This window comes from Anser cygnoides, chromosome 1, assembly GCF_040182565.1.
Source record: "Anser cygnoides isolate HZ-2024a breed goose chromosome 1, Taihu_goose_T2T_genome, whole genome shotgun sequence".
NCBI classification, from domain to species: Eukaryota; Metazoa; Chordata; class Aves; order Anseriformes; family Anatidae; genus Anser; species Anser cygnoides.
This window is the reverse complement of record NC_089873.1, coordinates 134304785-134327591: the sequence shown is the minus strand read 5'-3', so window position 1 is coordinate 134327591 and position 22807 is coordinate 134304785. Positions and strand designations below refer to the sequence as shown.

At 38.4% G+C, this 22807-nt stretch overlaps 2 long non-coding RNA genes across 2 annotated transcripts in view; one reads left to right on the top strand and one right to left on the bottom strand.

The window, feature by feature from the left end:
- Nucleotides 1-22807, top strand: part of LOC106042559 (uncharacterized) — a 74947-nt gene that overhangs the window by 5350 nt on the left and 46790 nt on the right. The window lies entirely within an intron of this gene.
- LOC106042545 (uncharacterized) lies at nt 13629-20946 on the bottom strand. Its single transcript, XR_001211186.3, has 3 exons — nt 20820-20946; nt 17873-18007; nt 13629-15769 (listed from the first exon to the last, which is right to left on the bottom strand). It is a non-coding gene; the product is annotated as an uncharacterized lncRNA (long non-coding RNA).

Genomic DNA, 22807 nt, shown 5'->3' with positions numbered 1-22807 from the left:
AAAACAGATATTTGTATTAAATAACCTCCTAGGGATTAAAGATTTGTTTCCAAAATCATGGCTCCTCAAATATATCAGTAATATTTTTCCGTGACTTTTTTTTATAAAATATAGTTATATGGTTTTTGTCAAAAAATGAGAAACAAAGTCATTAAAAACTTGAAAATCTTAATTATGCCAGTAGTATGAGAACTACACTAAATGGTTCAATATAATATATAGAAAACATGTAAAAGACAGTGCTCATTCTGTATGGTTATTGACACAATCTGAGTAGTGTAATATAATACACTTCTTAATAAAATCCATTCCAGACAGAAGGTAGCCAGAAATTTTGCCAATTCTCAGTATAATGTTTGCTCTATGTAAAACTAAACTCAACCCAGAAGAAACTGGAGTAATTTTCTGGGCTGTGTTTAATAGTGGTATAAGTTATTTTTGTTGACAGAGTGCCCAGAATCTGCTATTAAAATCAATTTTAACAGGTGCTGTAAAAAGTTAATTTCAAGTAACTTGTTCAGAATACCTTATCAACTGAGTTGACCTGACGGCCAAATATGAACATTGCTAAGAATGATGCAATCAGTTACACTGAAAAAATCATGGCTGAAAATTGAGGAATAACTTCGTGAGTTGGTTAAAAAACTTCTATGTGCATTCTGTATCACACATGCATTTTAAAGTATTTTTGTTCATTTTCCCAAATAAATGATGTGGCTTTCCACACCTCTGTGAAGTCATTTCCATCTGTGGTAGTATCTGATACTGATGTCCTCAGACAACATAGGTGCACTCTAAGTGCAACTATGAGCAGAACTATTCTATAAGAAAATTATCCTTTTTGTTGTGGACAGAATAGCTAAAGCTACCCTAAGAGTCACTTCACCTTTGTTTGCCTAGACTTTTCAATCTGTCAAGTATCATGTTTCTGAAGAAATATTAGTTCTAGAGAAAAGACAGCTCTTTACAAAGTTTGGCATCAGAGCCTGAGATGAACTTCAGATAAAGTTCAGTTCCAAACATTATAGGTATTTTGTACACTTTTGGCTTCGGGATTTGTCCTTTTTCTTTCTGGGTTGGAAACTTGTTCAGTTTCTGTCTAGAATTTGTGAATTTTGATATACTCTGTTTATTTGTGTCCACTGACATATTAATGAGTTCAAGAAGCTAGATTATGAATTAGATGTTTTTTCTTTCATTTTATTGGACCAGAAAAGGAGTGTTATGATTCCTTGTACCTCTGTGCTGTGATTTCCCTTAATGGTTTCTGTTTACTTTTTTGTGGGTATTTCAAGATGCAGGTTCTTTTGTTCTGGTCCTGTGTGACAGCTGCTGTGAAAGCTGCTTGCAGTGGGTCATCAGTCTTTCCATCTAGTCCTACTGGTGGTGTATTTTCTTTGAATTACCACAAAAATTATTGCATTGTAATTCTGCTTTTTAAGGCTGCAATGATCTGAAAGCTCCCCATTCCTACTTAAATGTATGTATATGGATGCTATATAGTTGCTATTTCATGATGCACATTTATCTAAATGCAAATCAAGTGTTGTCCACAATGGGTTTCTTGTGTTTTCCTCATGGACAAATAGTTCAAAGGTAAATGCTGATCTTTGTTAAGTGCATCTGAGTGAAAATTACCTTTGAGAAGATAATTTGCAAAGAGAGGAGCACACATCCCAAAAGCGGTGCTGTTGAAAACAGCGTATTTAAATTAGAAAACAGTTGGTGGACTGTTGCTAGGTTGAGAATACACGGTCCAAGCCTTGCAATCCCAACTCAGTGATCACACCTGGACTATGGAAAAACTCCAAAACCTTGCATGGTTCCCGTTCAGGGATGATCCTGTCTAACACCAAATGGGCCAAAGAGGGAGCTCCACTAATATTTAGTATGTAACAGATGAACTTTGTTGTTGCAATTATTAGATCAATCTTTTTATTAAAAACTATAATTTTAACAATCAAGCTAACACAGAATTTCTCCTAAATAGGAAGAGATATATTCTGTTAAATATTTTGAGTATGTTGATTTATTGTATATTCTCTAGATTGCATGAGACGGCTAGATATATGCAGTAGTACTGAGGCATAAATTCTTGCTACAAACATAATGAGTTATCAGGCTCTTCTTCCCAAGAGCAATTTAAAATTATGTCTGGTACAATTTACAGCCTGTGGAAAAGAGGTAGCACCAGAAAAAATGAATTATTCTTGTGATTGTGCTTTGTTGGTTTTGAATCAGATCAACATTTGAATCAAAGGACCTTTTTGGGTGTTGTAGTAATATCCCTGTAAGAAGCATATTCTGTTTTGCTATAACATCAAATGAAATAACCTGTCAAAAAGCATCCTTATCCATTCAGTAAGCAGAATTGTAAGATAAAATGCATGCATGGCTCCTGTTGAACATGTATTTCTGAATCACTTACTGCTTTCATCTCTTTCAGTTTCTTTTAAATTTAAATAGCTTCTACTCCATATCAGAGACCTTATTTGAGGCAGTCTTTATCAGCACTACTTCAACGCTAATGTTTCAAAGATCTTAGGTGCAACTTTCCTGAGACACAGCAGATAAGACTAACAGATATGAACAAAGCCTGTGGGAGGCATCCCAGCTCCATTTTTTGCTGGGTACAAAAAAAACATGAAGGGGGGTAATCATAATATAGAACATGGATTCTTGGCCAACTGTTTTACCAGTGTGCAACTTGTGGTCTTAAAATAATTTAAAGCCCACATATCCTGAGTATCCTTCTTGGTCTGGTAACAATTTTGGAAGTTGTTCTAGGGAATGACTGGAAGCAGACCAGAAGCCTGGAGGTGTGACTTCTGATTTTCTTCTGGTCTGCCTCCTGACCATTGCACAGACAAAGAAAGCAGATGTATTTGCTGAGACAAGGAGAGTCAGTCTCCCTATAAATAATGCCTGGTTCAGGACCTAGTAATGCATCTACATAAGTACAAAAGCAAACCATAGTCATTATGGAAAGGTGCTACCATGTCCTGCAGTGGCTATAGTTCCCTGAACACCAACGGCTTTGTACCCACAGAGAGTTATTGTCGTCATCAGTAACAATCTAAGAGTGAAAATCTCAAGATAAATCATTGTCTGCCAGGAGAGAGTTTCTGTCTACTGCTTGTTAGTGTCAATATTTTCCATTCACATGCTATACAGGTGGCTGAGAACTTCCTGGGAGAGTTACAAGGGGCAGATGCTCTACGTTTTTCTTTCAGCTCCTGCAAAATGCAGACGATATTTGAAGCTACCTTTTTATATGTACTATTAGGGAGCCTGCCTTACCACATCTTGTTATCTTTCAGTTCCTCCTTTTTTTTAATGTTTGTATAAACATATTTTTTAAAGGGAGTTTTGAAATTTGCTTGAGGGCAAGCCCACTGCTTTTAAGATACAACTGTTCTACACCCAGGACCTGTTTACCTTGATTTCCTCAGATTTTCAAGCCCCCAAGATTACTGTGCAATATGAGGAGAGTGAATGGCTTTTGTATATCTGCCAAATCTAGAGATCTTTATTGTCATTATATTTCAGTTACCTGTTGTATGCATACATAAAAGTCATAGTCATAAGTGATTGTTATCATAGAACTTTTCACTGAGAGGTATGTCTTGAGGTCACCTAGTCTGACCTCTCATTCAAAGCAGGGACTACTCCCAACATCAGCAAACCCTTTTGTCCAGTCACTTCTTGAAAACCTCCAAGGGAGATGCCTCTCCAGGCCCCATTATTACTGTTGCACTGGTTTCCTGATGAAGAAGGTTTTCCTAATGTCCAGGCTGAAACTACCAAGACATGTTCTGTGACCACAGGTCCTCACTGTGCTGTCTTTCATTACAAAGAATATGCTGGGTCCACCAGTTTTGTAATTACCCTTCAAGTTTTGTAGGTTGCAATTAAACTGCCCTTTAGACTCTTCTTCAGTAGGCTAAATAAGCCCAGTCCTCTCACACAGTATCTGTAGGTCACATATCACAGTTCTCTATGTTGGTAATCCACTGCTCAACACTCTCCAATTTTCCTGCCATTGCTTTTGAAATGGGAGAACCAAAACTGAACCTAGTATTGCAGAGGTTGACAGGACCAAGTAGAGGCAGATATTTATTTTCTTCAGTCTGCTGGATATAATCCCCCTAGCAAAACTCATTACATAGTTTGATTTATTTGTGATGTGAACATGATGCTGCTTCATATTCATCCAAGTGTCCACTGTAATGAACTTTTTAGTGAGGTCTTTTCAGCAGGGCTGCTGGTCAGTCTGTTATGTCTTGGCTGTACTAACACACGGGAATACTCATCCTGGATGCAGAATTTTGTACTTCTCTTTGGTGAACTTCATCAGGTTTCTGTTTGCACAGTTCTCAAATTTCCCAAGGTGTCTCTGGATTGAAACTCTCGTATACTGTATCAAGCACTCCCCATAACCTATAAATTTACTGAGGATGCTTTTGTGTCACCATCCAGGTCACTAAGAACGACAATGAATAACATGTACCTCTGGTGTCCATGTACAAGAGTGCTCTTCTCATTACCTTCCACCAGATGGACATCAAGTTACTGATCACTATTCTCTGTGCCTGCTATTCTATCCAGTCTTCTAGCAGACTATTTCTCCTGCCCATGCCTCCTGAGTTTCCAGATGAGAATGCTGTGAGACACAGTGTCAAAAGCCTCACTAAAATCAATGTTTACTGAAATCACCACTCTCCACATCATTCACCACATCACCAATTATTCTTCTACAGAAGGCCATCAGGTTGATAAATAAGATTTGCCCTTAGTAAATTTGTGTTGACTGATCTTAATTACTTTCTTGCCTTGGAAATTAGTTTTGAGAGAACATGCTCCATGATTTTTCCAGGGACTGAAGCAAGGCTGACTGGCCTACAGCTCCCTGGGTCCTCCATCTTTCCTATTTCAAAAACAAGCATAGTGTTAGCTTTTTACCACTTATCAGAGACCTATACTGTTTGCCATATTTTTAACAGATTATAATATCACCATTACACCCAAAAGCCCTGTCAGCATTCTTGCATGAAACCCATCAGCTTCATGGATCACAATGTTTTCAGCTTCTCCAGGAAGTCTCTGACTTGTTGTTCCCCCACTGTTCGCTGAAACTATCCCTTCCCAAACTATGCTAGTAAGCACAGAGGTCTGGGAGGAGGCTTTGCTTGCAGAGAACAATACACATAGGCGATGATTACGTCTGCATTTTCCATATGGTTCGTGGTTAAGCTCTATCCATCGATGAATCCATATTTTTTCCTGAGACATCTTTTGCAAATAACATAACTGTAAATTTTCTTATTGCTGTGCTAAAAGTCCTTCACCTATCTTAGCTCCAGTCAGGCTCTGGCTATCTGGAAGTACTCAAGCAATGCTTTTGCTTTAATCTTTTTTTTTCTCTCTTTATCTCTTTCTCTCTCTCATTTTTTTTTTTACCTGTACTTTTTTCTACATCTTTTATGTTTCCTTTTGTGTTTTAATTCAGTAACAAGCTGCCTGCTTAGCCAAGCATAACTCCTGCCAAAATTTCCAGCCTTCCTGAACAAGATGGTTAACTTCTGGGATTTCAGTAAGTTCTTGAAAAATCAACCAACATTTCTTACTAGAGAGTAAGTACATACCCCTTTGGCTGAAGATGACATGTATTGTGACTTGCCTTCCTTTCCTCAGTTATTAAAAAATAAAATAAAAGCTTCTATAAAGGGTAGAAACAATATTCTGTTTAATTACCCAGTTAAACAGTTTTACTTCTTAAAATAACAGCATAAAATAAGCCTATGTACCAGAAAGAGATACTATAACTATATAAGGAGGGAGGAAGTTAAGGAAGACCATATGTATATTCACTTTCTGTAGAAAATTCTTTACTTATCTTTTTTGGACAGAGATGCATCATTTGTTCAGCCATTCCTTTCCCTGTTCCAGGAGCCACTTCACCCCTGAGAGTCGGTCTACCGCTCAGCTGACCCTTGAGTCTTGAGCTGCCTTAAGCTGAACACCACCTCCCGGGGGCTCGCAGGAAGAAATCGACCTTTTCTTCCTTCTGTGAGATCTCCCGTTCTTGCACCTGCATACAGCCTCTTCTTCCTCCCTAGAGCTGGGTGCAGCTTCACACCCCGGTCTGCCTGGCTGCGTACGGCTTGTCGTGGTGCAGCTGACTGCTGCTTACCTCCCTCAGCAGGAAACCCACCTTAGCACGTCCTGTAGGACCAGCCTGTTCCAGCTACTGCCCACTTCCCTCTTCTCACTTGGTGAAGAAACTTGGTCAGTTTGGGGTAAAACCCCAAACTGACCGAAGACCTCTGGTCATATATGACTTATATATGGAGTTGTCACGGTTTTGGCTGGGGATGCTGTTAATTTTTTTTCATAGAAGCTTGTGTTTTGGAGTTTTGATGAAAACAGTGGTGGTAACACACCGATGTTTCAGTTGTTGCAGAGCAGCGCTTACACGGAGCCAAGGACCTTTCAGCTTCTCGTGCTGCCCTGCCAGCGAGGAGGCTGGGGGTGCACAAGAAGCTTCTAGAACCAGGACAGCTGACCCAAACTGGCCAGAGGGATATCCCATACCATATGGCAACATGCTCAGCAACAAAAGCTGTGGTAAAGGAGGAGGAAGGGGGGGGATTATGGGAGTGATGGCGTTTGTCTTCCCAGGAAACCATTACACGTGCTGAGCCCTGCTTTTCTGGGAGTGGCTGAGCACCTGCCTGCCAATGGGAAGTAGCGAATGAATTCCTTGTTTTGCCTTGCTTGCATGCACAGCTTTTGCTTTACCTAGAAAGCTGTCCTTATCTCAGCCCAGGAGTTCTCACACTATTACCTTTCCAATTCTCTCCCCTGTTCCACCTGGGAAGAGTCAGAGAGCAGCTGTGTGGTACTTAGCTGCCTGTTGGGGCTAAACCACAACGAAAGTGTTGTCCTTTGCTTCCATCATGAGTGAAATTGTATTCTACCTTAATTTAGAACTGGAATTTGAATTCCCAAACAACCCAAAGCAGTTGATAAGAATATTCTCTATACCCTCCATATGATGCTTTTGTAGATGTTGAAAGCTAACATAACTTGCAGGAGATGTAAAAGTAATGAGTATTTGTAAGAGGTGAGGACTACAATTTCCCACTAAATGATAAAGCAATCATTTTGTGGTGATGGGATAATGGCAGGATAATTAAACGCCTACTTCACATGCCTGATCTCTGCAGTTGCTGAGAGAGAGGGAGAACAGCTAGCTGATCCTTATTGTTTCCTGGAACATGACGGTATAAGCAGCACCTGTAGCAGGTTAGAAAGTATGATGCAGCTGAGAAACAAGGAAGGTGAAATCACTTAATTTCTTCTCTAAAACTATTTGAGCTACCTGGGAGAAATCTCTGATATTCCATTTTGAGTAATGAGAAACCTAAAACTGGAGGACTAACGTTGACTTTTTGGCAAAGGCTGCGAAAGCAGATGTTGCCATCATTTAACATTGTTTGAGCTGGGGTAGTTTTTTTATACTTAAAGAATACAGTAAGGTATTTGAAAGCAAAGAATTGTTAGCTGGTGTCAGCATGAAACTGGAAACATATCATGGAGACTAATGTGATCTTTATCTGATACGCTTTACAGGTTAACAGTGTGAAGTGGATTTGCATATATATTAGCAGCACTTTTCCAAACATATATCATAAGAAAGTAGTAAGAAAAGTCACGGGGGAGATATGAAGACTGGACAGGGAAAATGGATTAATAATGGGTAGTAAGCAGGCCCCTGAAGGATCATAATAAATGATAAAGGATCCTCCTGGCAGAATATGACAGATGAGGTTGCTGGGAGCTATTTTCTATTTAACATTTATATTAGTGATTTAAAAATTGATTTGATATGGAGTGCATCGAAATTTACAGATGACAAAAGCGGGAGGATTTCTAAAGTCAATACTTGGGAGGACATGAATAGATTACAAAAGAATTTAATGAGGATTCAAAAATAAGACTGTCATGTGGAATTTAATACTCGCAAAAAGAAAAGATAGGCACAGAGAGAGTGAAATATGCCTTCAGTGCTTCAGTGTTGTACCTTGGGAAGAGGCTTTTAAGAAAAACAGAATTCACGTGAGGGTCTCTGAGCTATTTCTAACTTATTTTGGTCTTGCTGAAGTTCTCTGCATGGTAGTAAATATTTCCCTCAACACTTCTCTACAACATTTCTTCAGCTGATTATTTTCATTATCATACCAGCCTAATGTCATTCTTGAATGTCCCACAAGGAATATTATTTTTAGATGAACCCTGCATTTTAAGTGCACACACCTACTAAGTCCAAACATATATTTTGAAAAAATATATTTTAAATGCTTTTTGGGTGATGAGGGCATAGAAATGAAAAAGAGTAGATGGTAGAAGATGGTTACATCCACTCTCAGACCAGAGAGGAAATTAGATGCTCTTTTTGAATGATTGAAAGTTGATTTGGTAGGATATTTTAACCTAATTTTCATGATAACATGTTGTTTTGGGCGGAAGGTGATGGCAGCTAGACACCCTGAAAAACGGCAGGACTTCCTTGTTTTTGAGGAATTATGTATCCTCGTATAAAATAGCTGGTAACAAAGCTGAACATGATGTTTCATTTTCCCAACAGTAAAAGTTAACTAAAGGTATTTCACAAAATCTAACTTCTTGTAACACATGGTGCCCAAGCTACAGCATTCTCCAGGACACTAAGCTTTTTTGTTAACTACTCTTTTAAAAATAAATAAATAAAACCCTATAACAAAGCTTAGTAGTTGTTAGACTCTGGCCCTGGTAAACCTTTTGTTTGAACTGACACAAAATTAAAAACTGAAATTAGACTGGACTGAATTCAGAAAGTTAGACCATAATGTCAGGAGTGTTTCACAGGACAGAGTGAGAACCTACCTAATTCAGAATCCTGATTTAAATGGCTATGGCCCAGGAGCATGTATGAGAGCAGGGAAGGCATGAATTTCTTCAGATTCAACATCAAATACTTCGTTTAAATATTCCCTTGGTCAGAAGTGATGTTTTTTAATTGGTGTTTTATAGTCTTCCGTGGTGCAAACACAGTGACTGATCATCACATCAAGTTCTCTTGAGCACATATTAGTATTCCTAAATGAAGGATCTGACCTCGAGGTCTAAAATCAGATAAAGTGGTGCCCGGTAAAACAGCATCAAAATTTATACTTAGTAATCTGGATAAACTTTACAGTATTTTCAGAGGATTGAGGAACCTGCAGCTCTAATGACAAGGGATTTTCAAGATTCTTTTTTCTCTGCAGGGCAGATTGCAGACATTTGCACTTTATAAAAGCCCAGAGAGTGTACTTCCTCTTCATTTTGACATCTTTAGATATTTGTTGCTCTGTTTTTCAATTGTTTTCATATCTGAAATTTGGTTAACAGTGTTCTCTACTGGTGAATCTTTCTGAATTAGCTTTTACAAGCTGTTTCAGAGCTGTCTCATGTCATGTTTCACCAAGTACAGGCAAGGAGGAATTATAAATTCATTTATGCTCAGCAGTGCTTTTCTGCTCAAAGAGCACCCACAGTTTTTTCATGGATACAGGCAGGATATGTCGATGCTTAACATGGGAGAGGGATTCTCTTGCTAGTCAGGTTCCAGCATGCAAGAGAGGAGAGGAAGCTTGTTCCTTCCTCATGAATATTGGTGGACCAGGCTGGTGCCAGCACATTATTTCCACCAGCCCTGATGAATGAGCTTGGATTTCCCCTTCCCCTAGTGGGTCCTGAGAGGTGCTTCATGACAGCCTCACAAATACTTTTACCACAGCTTACTTTTTCCCTTTCTCCTCCAGTTTACTTGAAATCCAGAGTATCTTCTCCTTCCAGGGTTAACAGAGGGTTACAAAATGTTTCTGAGCAGGTATGTCTGACTGAGCCTGAGAGAGCTGAATTTCTTTAACTTTTTGTGGAGTTAAAAATTTGTGGGGAAAAAAAAAGAATGAGGAAATGAGCCATTAAATTCACAAAGAAGTAACATGTCTGTCACATAATGCATGTTGATTTTTTTTCCAACCATGCATAAAATCCTCTTAAAGCTGATTTCTGTCCCTATCTTTTCATTGCCAGTGGTGATAATGAGGTCTTCAAAGGAAAAAAAAAAAAACAATTTTTATTATTTTTTTTTTTAGAGAAATAAGGCCAAACTGAAAACTTATTTATTCATAATATTTAACAAAAAGGAAAAAAAGGGCGGGGGGGGGGAAGTATTCATAAAAGAGAGAAGGAAACTGTCTTGAGTGTTAAACGATGTATGATAAGTTAATGTTGATAATGCATCATCTTTAGTCATAGCATGGATGATGGAATTAAAACAGAAACATGGAATATTAAAAAAAAAGAAAGTTAATTGAGACGGGGAACAAAAGTTTTAATCAAAGAATAAGGAACTCATAAAATGACAAGATTAATTAAAAAAAAATGCAGAAGCGCTAGGATTGCTTTGGAAGCAATTAGTTACTATCCTGGAAGGCTGTGCAACAATCAGCCTCTAATGTTCTTTATGGGCTTAAAGGTCATTTCTCACCCTCAACAATTCTCTGTAATTCACTTCAGTCACAATACAAAAATCACAAGAATATTTAACTGAGGATTACTTGCTGAGGCATAAATGCTCTGTTTCTGGTAGGGTCCTGGAGAAAGCACACAGCATTTTTAATATAACTGATTTGCATATAAATGTGTATGCTTGCACGTTGGGCTCTATGGAGAATTTGGAGAAGAAAAAATATATTTGTCCACTGTTAGGTTTTAAAAGTGGAAAAGAATGAAGAAAGGAGGTCAGAGGAAAGCTGAAGGGAGGCATGAAAGCTTCTTTCATAATGATGCTGTCATTGTAATAATCTAAGCAGAGAGCCCATTCCCTTCAGCTGCTGAGCAGAGCTTGGAACCAAAGCCCAAAATTAAACCCAGATTCTCTGGTTCACTTCTTTCCTTGGAATGTGTGAAACCTGCTCACAAGCACAGTGCCCTAAATGCCTGAGCCTCTAAATCCAGATTTGCACTTTGGCTCATCTCTACAGCAAAGTAACAGCTCCCAAAAATGTATTTGGTGGTTGCCAGAATTCCTTTGAATTTGTTTCTGAAAATCAAGATAAAACATTGGACTCTTACATGTGCCTACATCCATTAGGGAATCGAGAAACCCAAGCACTTATTTATCTATATATTTGTTTTGGAGGCTGTCTGACAACATATTGTATCTGACTTGCCTAAGGTAGCTATTATAGATGGAGGTACAGAAAACAGTGAGTGGCCTAGGAGATGAGCGGAAGCATTCGACAGGCATAATATTCTGGGCTTCAGGAACTGTCAAACCTGTATGCTTTCAAGTTTCAGGAACATTAATGCATGACACAAAAGATTTTCCTCCATTCACCCCCTCAAAAAATCCTTCCTTTGCACAAAATTCTTGCCCAAGTGTCTGTGTATAGATTAATTTATGCAAGTCTGTAGATTTTCTGCCATAAAGATAAAAAACATGATCATATTTTAATTGCACTTAAGAATGTGCCTGTTTTAGCTTTATTTACTGAAAGTACTATTTGTTTTTTCATTTGCATAAAGTGGCAGTAGCAACATTTGCTTTTAATTTAGTAACCCGTCCTGTTTGAATTCCCTAAGAACTGTGGGTGCTGGGGTCTTTAACTCCCAGACAGCAGTAAAGTCACATTATTTTAATGGTGTCGTTTATTTTTACTGAGACATCAAATGATTGAGTTTTTTTATTATTATTCCTAGACGTGTTACTCACAGAAATAAATGCCTTATATTTGTATAAAGCATTCTTTTTCTTTTCTCTTCCTGCTGTAATTGCTAGCTTACTTTGTTCTGTGGTGAGCTCATCTGACATCTCTAAGCCAAATATGTTACCTCTTCTTTTTAGGTTAAAGATTACTTCACATAACTATGAAGGTTTCAAGATCAGACAGAAGCTGTTATTTGAGTAATAAGAATAAATACACATAATGATATTTATGTGCAAGTCATGTGCATGAACCGTGCATGTTCTCCCTGCAGTTGTGCTGCATCATCTCATGTGACACGAGAGAATTAAAGCACGCTAACACTATTCACTCACAAAGAGGAGAAAAAACAGAAATTTATCAAGAGATTGTTGTCCTACCCTGGGCACACTACTGCAGTTATTCCCCGTACCAGAGGCAATAGTTTGGTCATTGTCTCCCTCAGCCTGATCAGGTTCTTGCATGCAGAGGAGACTTGTATGTTGGCCTCAGTACCTGAGCAACTGTTGAAAGGAGCTTCCCATGGCAGCCAGGTTGCTGAGGAAAATCAGAAGATGAATGCAAGAGTCTTACCAATCTTGTGCAAGGTCTGCAAACTGGTCAGTGGCTCAGCCTAGCTCTGCTTCACAGGCACCACAGACCGGGCTGCTCCGGTGGGAGCGCAGCAGCCCTACCGCCATCAGGGTTGCCTTATACCTCTGATGAAATCAAGTGGGTACATCAGAATTAAAAACAACAGCTTGTCTCATGTGGTGGGTAACAATGATACGCTTCAGAAAAGCTGCCCATGGCAGGTAGCAAACCGCACACTGTACAACCTGCCCTTTTAGGGAGCAGAAGTTTTCATCACTGTGAGGAATTCGACATCAGCTCCCTTCCTGCTGCAAGATGCTCTCTTTCCTTTAAACTCAGCCTGAAACCCTGACTGTTCTGGCTGTCTTGGTCAAATGAAGAAGACACGCAAGGCCACGTTTTTCCTTTATTTGAAAAATAAAGGTCCAAGGAAACTCAAGTTCTCCTTTCCTTATTTCTACCTTAGCTGATTTGATCTTAGGGTCAAATAAATTCCATATGAAATGCTTCTAGCCTTACAGCGGTTTAAATCTGAAATTATTGTCTTTTCTGTAGAGCTCCAGTGAATTTGGCCAGTCTGACTACAACCTTTTATCAACTGATATTTTCTGCATTTGACGTGCCAGATGGCAAATCCTTCCAGTATTTCCTTCAAGAGAAATGGAAGTTGGCTCTTGTCTTCCCCCCACTTTCCATTCCTTCTCTGGAAAAACGCTGCTGTCTTGGTTTGTGGAAATATCACTTAATCCTCCTTCTCCCTAAGGTTTGCACAAGCTGTCCCTTTTTGAAACAAATATTGCTAATATAACATTTATAGAAGCGGCAGTTCAAACACTACAAAATTCATAAAGCAATGAAATGTAATGTATTTCCTTCTTTAAGAGGAAAATGAAGCTGTGTCAAAAGACTTGGCACTGACTGTACTAATGTGCTGTTTGAAGGATGTTTTCTAAGTCTTTAGGGAATGCTACACTTATAGTTTAATATACTAAAAATATTTTATTTCATTACAGTAGGATCATTGCACCTCGATGGAATGGGCTTTTTCACACAGGAAATAAGGAAACTGATAAGAGATATTCACATGAAAGGATAAGAGCAACACGTATTCTGTATGTGTAGCAGAAAACTTAAGGATGACAGAGAAAAATGTTTGATAGATTCTTAAAATACCAGACACTATCTACAAGGTATTTAGCCAGATGGAGCAGTTACGTAATTCTACTGAATTATGTAGTAAAGCTAAACAAGTTCAGATCTGTTGGTACTGAGTGTTCTCATCCCATATGCAGCTCCCCAAAATCAATAGGATTTTTTTCTATAATTTCAGGCTTTGGAGAAGACCTCTTCTCTTTTGTGATTTATTGGCTGTTATGAACTGCTTTCTACTCAAAGGCAGCTTCTACATTCCTGTCCTTGCATTGCAAGTTTTGCTCCCAGCAGCTTGGTGATATTTAAAATTATTACAGCAGTGACAATTAAATAAAAATATCTTAGAGGTTCTAAGTTACTCCTGTGAATCTCTAGTCTCATCGAATCATTTCCTGCTTCATCAGACATAAGACATTTATTTTTCTGTACACATCTTCAAAGAGAAATGCTGGAACTTATTAAATAAACCATATTATTGCTTTGGATTAATTAGTAGATGATTTAATGATATGTACTAGTAATTGCTACTGCTTGAATATATTTGATTATACTTTATTAACATAATTGTGTTTAAAATACATCATAGCCATTGATATTTTGCGTTATGTTTATAATTTGCTAACAATTTCCCTGAGAATTATGAGTTTTGCAAAGATTGCTATCTTGTCATGTTCTATGTCAAAATTAATTTTAGGCAGCTCTTTTATCCTCGTTAAATAAAAATATATTCAAAACAGAGACTAAAACCAGCTACATGTATTGCTGACAATGATCATTGTCAAAGTTTAGTCCATCATATTTTCATAAAATTAATTCACTGCTTCATTACTGCTTTCAAATGGTAATCATCCTCTTGTCTGACTAGTTTTATTGAAAACGAAGATTACAGTAATGCTGTTTTTCAAGTCTCCAGAAACAGCCTCAGTGTTCCAAATTCATTCACACTATGAATGAATCTGAGTGTCTAAAAATACTTATCTAGTGCTAAGGAAGGACTGGAAAAGATGATAACTGTCTGTTTCTTACAATGCATCGAACCACTCGTGGGTCAAGGACAAACCTAATTTTTTCCAAAGGTATAAATGTCAGTTATTGCTCTTTCTCTCAATTTTCTGAACACCAGAAAATAAAAACTAAAACAGGTAGTCATGTTAAAAGGTCTAAACTCAAGACAAGAAAGTTGAGAGAAAGCTATGTCATCAAACAGCACAAATTATGCCAAAATGACTGCTGTTCTCCAGCTTTCCTCAGAATTCTTTGTAAAGTTTAACCAGTGTATGAGGACAGACTAATCCTTTTGTAATCTTTTGAATCTGTTCAGCTTTTTTTTCAGTTCTTCAAACATTATTAAAGAAATTTGATGAGCATCAGGTCACAGATGATTTCTGTTTTGAAATAGAAGCTAGCCAAAGAGTAAGGAAATGAAAAGAAGATATTAACAGCCAATTCTCATTAGAAAGATGATGAGGTAGAGTGCTGTATGGCTAAGCTGTAGCATAAATACCTCATTGATTCATAAAATTGGCTGAACATGAAAAATAAAATATAAAATCTCCCTGGACAGTTTTATCGTGTTTTGATTTTTACCATGAAGAAGTCCAAAGCTGACCAATCATTTGAATTTTAGTTACATGCTTATTCACAAAGAGGCATCATAACCTGTACAGAAAGATTTACAGTTCTCCACCGAAAGTGAGCCTGGATGTGACAAGGTGAAAGATTCTGAAAACCCTTGAATTTCAGCAGTAAAGAGCAAATGTCATTGGTAATATATATATATTTATATATGTTAAAGTATACATACACTTTTACATCTTAGTTTTAAAGTGATGCCTCATGGGCACTGTGGTTCTGCATTGTCATTCACAGCTCTCTCCATTAGGTTGCTTCCTCAGCCACGCAGGGGACCATAATCCTCAGCATGTTCAGCTCACAAATACATATGAGACAGTTCCAGGATTACAGTGGTAGGAAAGCAATGTGCCAAAGTAACTTATTTCAGTTTTGAAATAAATTCATTTGGATTTACCAAATGTATTGGTAAATTTGGATTTTGGATTTTTTATGTTGGAACTCATGTTCTATTTCAGAAATTCATGCACTTTAAGAAATAAAATTTCTCTTTAATTACAGAAATTAAGAAGACCTTTTCTTTTTCTTTGATTTTCCTGATCCATATATTTTTAACTGGGCAAGGTTCTGCTTGCTTCTTCATATCAACTTTCCAGTGACAAATAAATGATGATCTAAAACATGAAAATGGAAACATTTTTTTACATATATTGACAGATTAGGCTTGGCTGTGATATTCAATAAATTGTAATTGGCCATACTTGTTTTCAACCATATAACATATAAAAACTGATTAGAGCATAGAAAGTCCTGGATGCTTACAGCAGATTCTTAACTCTGTATTCAGCTATGGGCTTTTGTTCCAAAAGTGCTGAGCACCTCCAGGTTGCATTAAAGCCACTGTGATAGAAAATAATCAGACAGAGAATAGTTCTTTCTGAAAATGCTTCAAGATGGCAGACCCAAATTTAATGGTTATGTATAGCAACCATATAAGTACCATCATCAGATCATCAGGTCTCTTTAATATTCAGTTTTTATATCTGTTGCAACTAAAATTTTGTATTACTCCTGCTGCATACACAATTTTTTTATTAGTGAAGTTTCTATGGGAGTAACATCTGAGATATCATTAGTACAAAGAAATAGAAAGAGCAATCTGTCTTAGATCAAAAGCAGACGCCAAATTTGAAGCAACAGTAAGAATATGCTCTAAGGAGAAGAGAAGAAAGACATTTTAAATATTGTAATGAGTGCCAGTGAAAGCTCATGGAAGGATTTGAATATTCAGTTTCACTTTTTATTATTGTCCACTTAGCAATTGCCCTTGCAGAGGAAGCCTCTGCAGAGTACCTTATATTGAATAACTCTGCATTACTGTAAAATTAAACTTGGGATAAGTGAGCAGGAGTGTATATCAATGCAGAGTAGCACTTCTCACATGAGAGTCTATAAAATTGTGTGGCAAAACTGTATTGCCTAAAAGGCCATCAGGGAAAGTTAATGTTAAAAAAAAATAAATGCTGAAGTATACCCCTTAAACCAAACAGACGATCCAAGTCAAACACAGCAGTAGTTTAGACAAGTCAGAACAAAGCTGTTTAAGTTCCAGTGTATCTCTGTTTTTGTTCTTTCACTTTAGGTGACTGCCATTTATAATTTTATTTTTAAATTATAAAAACACATTTTATATGACATTTATAATACAGAGTTAGAAAAATACTGTTTTGATTTGAATAGGTCACTCTGAAAATGTAACTAAACTCTTTTAAAATATGCACAGTTTAATATATCACATAAATTATGCAGGTGGCCTTTGGGGGGAAAACTTAGAGCAGGCAATAATTATTTTGGCTGGCATGGTTTGCTTCCAATCTTAGATTTCACTGCCATCAGTTAAATGACTTAGTCAACAAAAGTGTTATCAATTGCATATATATTTTCCATCCATTGGTAGGGTAAACTCTCTAAAAGGTAATTAGCATTGGTTACCAAAAGGAATGATTATCATGACTCAATTTAGTTTGAAATATGTATTATGATTTAATTGCACACAGTAAGCTGACATGTATGAGTGGGGCTATTAGGAGTAAACAGGACTCTATAAATGGTATGAGTGAGGGCGTGGAGAACATCTGTTTTCAGGTTTTCCTTTAATTCTCCTCTGTTGCCTAAAGGCACAAGTAAGAAGGAAAGTGTTGCCTTTTAGCTTTTTTTTTTTTCCATATGCTAGGCTAACTGGACTGGCACCTGGACAGACCTTAGTCCCTGGGTGGTTTGCACTGCTGTAGCTGTGTTTTCATTAGGAAGTAGTGTGGGATGGTAGAAATACATCAGGAAAGCCAGACAATGCTTTGGTGCCAAGGACCTGAAGTCAACACTGTACAGGTTTGATGACTTTGATTTGGCGCAAGCTCTACACTCCCCTGTGATCAGAATACACTTCTCCTTAGCTAGTGGTGCATTAGGTTCCCTCCTTCCCTTTTTGTTTCATCCAAAAAGAAACCACTGCTCTGCACGCTCCAAGATGATGTCATGGTATAAATCAACATCCAGAACAGGGGATAGAGAGGGGGGTTGCTTCAACTGGTTTGAACTAAAATGCTAATGCTAATGCACCCAGACGCTCAAGGGCTATACAATTTGCCAAAGCAGAGTGGCCCAAAAAATCTATATTTTAGCCATTTCGGCTGCCTGTCAGTCTGCCTCTTCTAACCAGTGACAGTTAAATCACTGCCAGTTATAACCAAATTAAACAAAAGATGTTGCATTCCTACCTGTACTATGAATATCCCCAACCAAGTGGAGGACACAGATCTGAAATCTTGCCTTTCCTCAAGCACCAGCTGCCCGCTCTTCATCTCTCTCAGAAGCATCCAACCCAAAAAGAAGCACAAGGCACACAACAGAATCTGAGCACACAAATATATATGCAATCAGGCTTCACGTATTTCATTGATTCTAGAGAACCTTTCAGACTACAGTGGTTGAGGTTTTGGTGTGTGTTTTTTGTTTGCTTAAGCAAAATCCAGGTTTAAAACATTGATGTGTCTTGAGAAGCAAAAGTCTAAAAGAAAGCTATGGTATTTATGTCTGTTAACCTTTCATTCCTTTCTCATCTTCATTGGCTTTTGCATCTTCTCTACATTAGAGATGATGTTGTATTATATTAGGAAGTGAATCAGCAGAGTCTATATGTAAGCAGTGAAAGACAAGATGGGCAAAACTGTTCTTCAAGTCTGCTTCAGACACTTCTCTTTAATCCATCTGACATGGATTTTCAGTTAGTTCTACACACTTTTTTTAGACAGTTGACAGGATTTGAAGATAGTTATCAGGTTGCATGTGAAAGGCTATCAAAGTGCCAGAGATGTCCTTACTGGACTACACACTCCATTAGCTGGAAAGCTGCCTGGCAGAAAGGGACCTGGGAGTATTGGTCCATAGCTGGATAAACATGAGCCAGCAGTGAGCCCAGGTGTCCAAGAAGGCCAATGGCATCCTGCTTGTATCAGAAATAGCGTGGCCAGCAGGACCAGGGAAGAGAGTGACACCAAGTACTCAGCTCTGGTGAGGCCACACCTCGAGTACTGTGTTCAGTTTTGGGGCCCTCGCTACAAGAAGGACATCGAGGTGCTCGAGTGAGTCCAGAGAAGGGCAACGAAGCTGGTGAAGGGTCTGGAACACAAGTCGTGTGAGGAGTGGCTGAGGGAAGTGGGGTTGTTCAGCCTGGAGAAAAGAAGTCTCAGGGGAGACCTTATCACGCTCTATAATTACCGTAAAGGAGGCTGTAGCAAGGTGGGGATCGGTCTCTTCTCCCAAGCAGCAAGTGACAATACAAGAGGAAATGGCCTTAAGTTGTACCAGGGGAGGCTTAGATTGGATATTAGGACAAATTTCTTCACTGAAAGGGTTGTGAAGTATTAAAACAGGATGCCTAGGGGAGTAGTTGAGTCACCATCCCGGGAGGTCTTCAAAAAATGTGTAGATGTAGCTTAGGGACATGGTTTAATGGTGGTCTTGGCTATGCTAGGTTAAAGGTTGGACCAGATGCTCTCAGAGGTCTTTTCCAATCTAAGTGATTCTGTGATTCTGTGATTCTATGGGGAACCAAGTAAACTCTTCCTTTTGCTATACCTCCAAAAAATATTGCTGAGGGAAGGCAAGTAACAAAAGGAGGACCTGTACTCTCCCTTTCCCCACTTAATTTTATATTGCACTGTTAGGCAGATCACTAAGCCTGTACACAAGGGAATGCATGACTCAAAGATCCAGCCTAGCACTACTGCCAATAAAATATAAATTAAATTTCCACCCAAAAAGTGTTCTTTTTTTCATTTTCCATTTCAATAGTACTTTCACTCAGGCTTTTACATCTGCTTCTTTGTTTGCCTGTCAACATAGTTGGCCTTTTTCCTTATTCTAGTGTCTTTACTTTTGTTGTTTCCTTTTTCCTGCATGATATTTCAAGTAATGGTCTGATGAAATTGACAGGTTCCATACTTGTTAAGCAAGGTCCTTATGTTTTTCATCTACTCTAATCTTTTCTCTTGGAGCTAAACCAAAAAGGAGACCTTCCTTTCATCTTCAGGCTTTCCCAGATCTTCCACCGTAAAACATCTGCTCGTATGACATGAATTTATTTTTTTTCTATGGTTTGTATGTTTGGGTTCTTTAGTCACTTCTACATTCAGCGTCTCTATGCTTCATTCTATGCTTTGGTGGTGGAGTGGTGGTGCAATGACACAAACTCACTCTTTAAACCCTTTGGGAAAAAACTTTTCAAGCTGCTTTTTGTACCTACATATATTTATACACATGTATATATAGAAAATGAGTAACGATTCTTCTTGAATATAATTTAGTTTCTTTAAATAGAAAATGGTGGATTATGTAGAACGATTTTTTTTTCTACAGAAGCAATCATAGGATATTATCTCTTTCTTGAATGCATAGGCCCAATTTCCTGTCTTGCATGCTGTAAATGTTTTTAATTTCCAATGGACTTTGTATGTGGTATTATTGTCCATTCATACATAGCCGGAGTGATTTTGTTTCTACAAGTCCCGTGTACACAAAGATCAGGAGTAACTTCAGGTTATTACTTCAATCGGTGAAGGGAGGTTTCTTTAAAAAAGTTTGAGTTAGAGTTGCTCTGACATTGAGATTTAGTTAAGTACATCACAGTCACAAAATGAAGTGCCTCACATTTAATTTTAATACTTTTTTCTTAATATTAACAATATTTTCATGTGCCACAAGGCAGCTGACATACTTGTTTATCACCTTTCTTCCAGAAAGGACTATACACAATATAGGAAATACCTGAAATGAAATTTTGCTAAAATCACCTTGGAAGTATTGGAAAACATGTCAAAGACCAGAGAATGTGAATTGCCATAATCTTCACACAGCTGCAAGGAAACTTGGAAAAGGCCATATCCACAAAAATATCAGACACAATTAATGTTTTTCACATTACTACTGATGACATAAGTGCTGAAACCTAATTTATTTCTTGAAGGAAATTTTGTAGGCATTGTCAAAATCTGTCAGCTTCTTAAATAGCGTAATGCACATCTAAATTAAGATTATGGGCACTGATCAACTGTATATTTTAGCTGATGTGTTTAAGTCAAATTGTGTAGAGAGAGTAAAAATACTGCTAAAAAGCAAAGCAGTCTATTACAGCGATTCCTGTTCTTCTGAGCACAAAAATGTTACCTTTTTCTTTGCTGGCATGTGATATTTCAATCTCAGTTCCCAGTGCTGAAACTCCATGGGTGACAGAGGGCAGAAGAAATAAGGTACAAAAGGTTTGTTTTTCTACTCTTTCTTCAGCGGTGGGAAGAAAACAGGGGGACCCCCTGTGGAGAAAACAAGACTCAGGTAAAGGGAAAAACCAACAAGGTGACAGAGATGGTGGCTGGTACAAAATTATTCAGTTTATATTTATAACTGACTGAGGAGCTTCAAGAGAATTGGTGAATGACTTGGGTCTCTAAAACAAAACTAAATGTTTATGATTTCACCAAAAAGACTTGAGAAAAAAAAAAATGTGAGTTCTGGCAAATTATTTAAGATTCATGTAGACTAATGCACAGAGGGTAGGGGAAAAACCTTAAATGCAACCATGGGCACTAAGTTAGCTACTACCACTGTAGGAGAGAGCTCTTGGACTGGGTTTTGCCCAAATAAGTAAGCTGCCAACCACAGCAAGGAGCAGCTGCCCCTTGGGGCCAGGGAGACAGAGGCCCAGGGTGATCCCAGCACAGGCCGTGCCCTCTCTGAGGAGCAGTGCCCCGGGGCCTGCATAGGGCAGGCAGTGACGGGTGCTGGTGACAGGGTCATCAACAGCCTGGGTCCTGCTGATGGGGTCCTTAAGAAGCTATGAGCTGGGGCCAGGGGCAGACAAGGGCAAAGGCAGACTGAGCTGGAGCCTGGCCCTATTGTGGCCTTGCTGAGGTGGGGGCTGACAGCCACGGGTGCTGGTGTGGGGTCCTGCACCACGGGCAGGTTGAGGGATCCCTGTGGGCCTGAGTAGGGACAGGCAGGGCTGGGGGAGCCCCCAGATCACTGACATCAGGTCAGCGATCAAAAGACAAATGAGTTTTGGGGACTCCGAAACAATAGCAAGATTAGCTCTTCAGCACGGAAAATAGATGATTGGAAATTAAATTTACAGTGACTGAGGTCTATAAAATCAGAAAATTATAGAATTCATAAAACAAGAACCAATGGAGAGCTGATGACTCACTAGGCAACAAGGTTACAGAAAAAGAAAAGAACTGCATATTCACAATGTGTAGAGAACTCTGTGGAAATCTTTGCCACAGGATATTTGAAAAGATAATAAAAAAGTGGCTTCTGGAAAGGGACTGGGCGAATTAACAACAGATAGGGTCACCAAGGCTCTACTGAGCATGAGGTATAATCTTTGTCTGAAGTCTCTACACTATCACCCGCTGGACAGCTTATGCCTATCATTCCCAATATAGAATTAAATGAGTGGACACCTTCAGGGAAATGGTTACTTTAGTTCAGCATGACAGCTTTTATTTCCTTACACTTATTTAGTGAATGGCAATTTAGACGCTTCTCTTTGATCTCATTTCTCACCAGTGTCTCAAGTTTTCAGCACTCAGACAAGTGGGTGCTCAAGAAACTTCCATGTCCCATGAGAGGCACTGGATCAAGAAATATCAGGCAGTATTTCATGTGTATCAGTCAGAAAGGTCTGGCACAGAAGAAATGTCAGCATAAACATGATTAAAAGTTGCTCATTGTCTCTGTGCAAGGTGTTGGTTTTCTGACATCTCTTCCTATAGCATTATTCAGAAAGTTATGTATGTGTGTGTGTGTAGTCATAGGTGATGACCAGCACATAGAGTACCACCTGAGTCCTTTGCACATTCTTCTAGATAATCCATCTGCAAACAAATACTCCCAGTATGTTAAACGACCCCCAGTAAATAAGCCTATCTCAGCCAAGTGGCAATACTTGCATTCTGAATATCTGACTGAATTCATGCTGTCTAACACCTATTATGTACAGCATTACTCTCAAGCCAAAGTAACATGCCAACGTGTTAATTATTCATCTTGTTCATCCTTCCCTCAAGCAATGTTATAATGAAAGCCCCAGGCAAACCCTGACTTTCTGAACATGGAATACCTTACCTTATTTACGACATTTTTGTAATGTTCAAAAA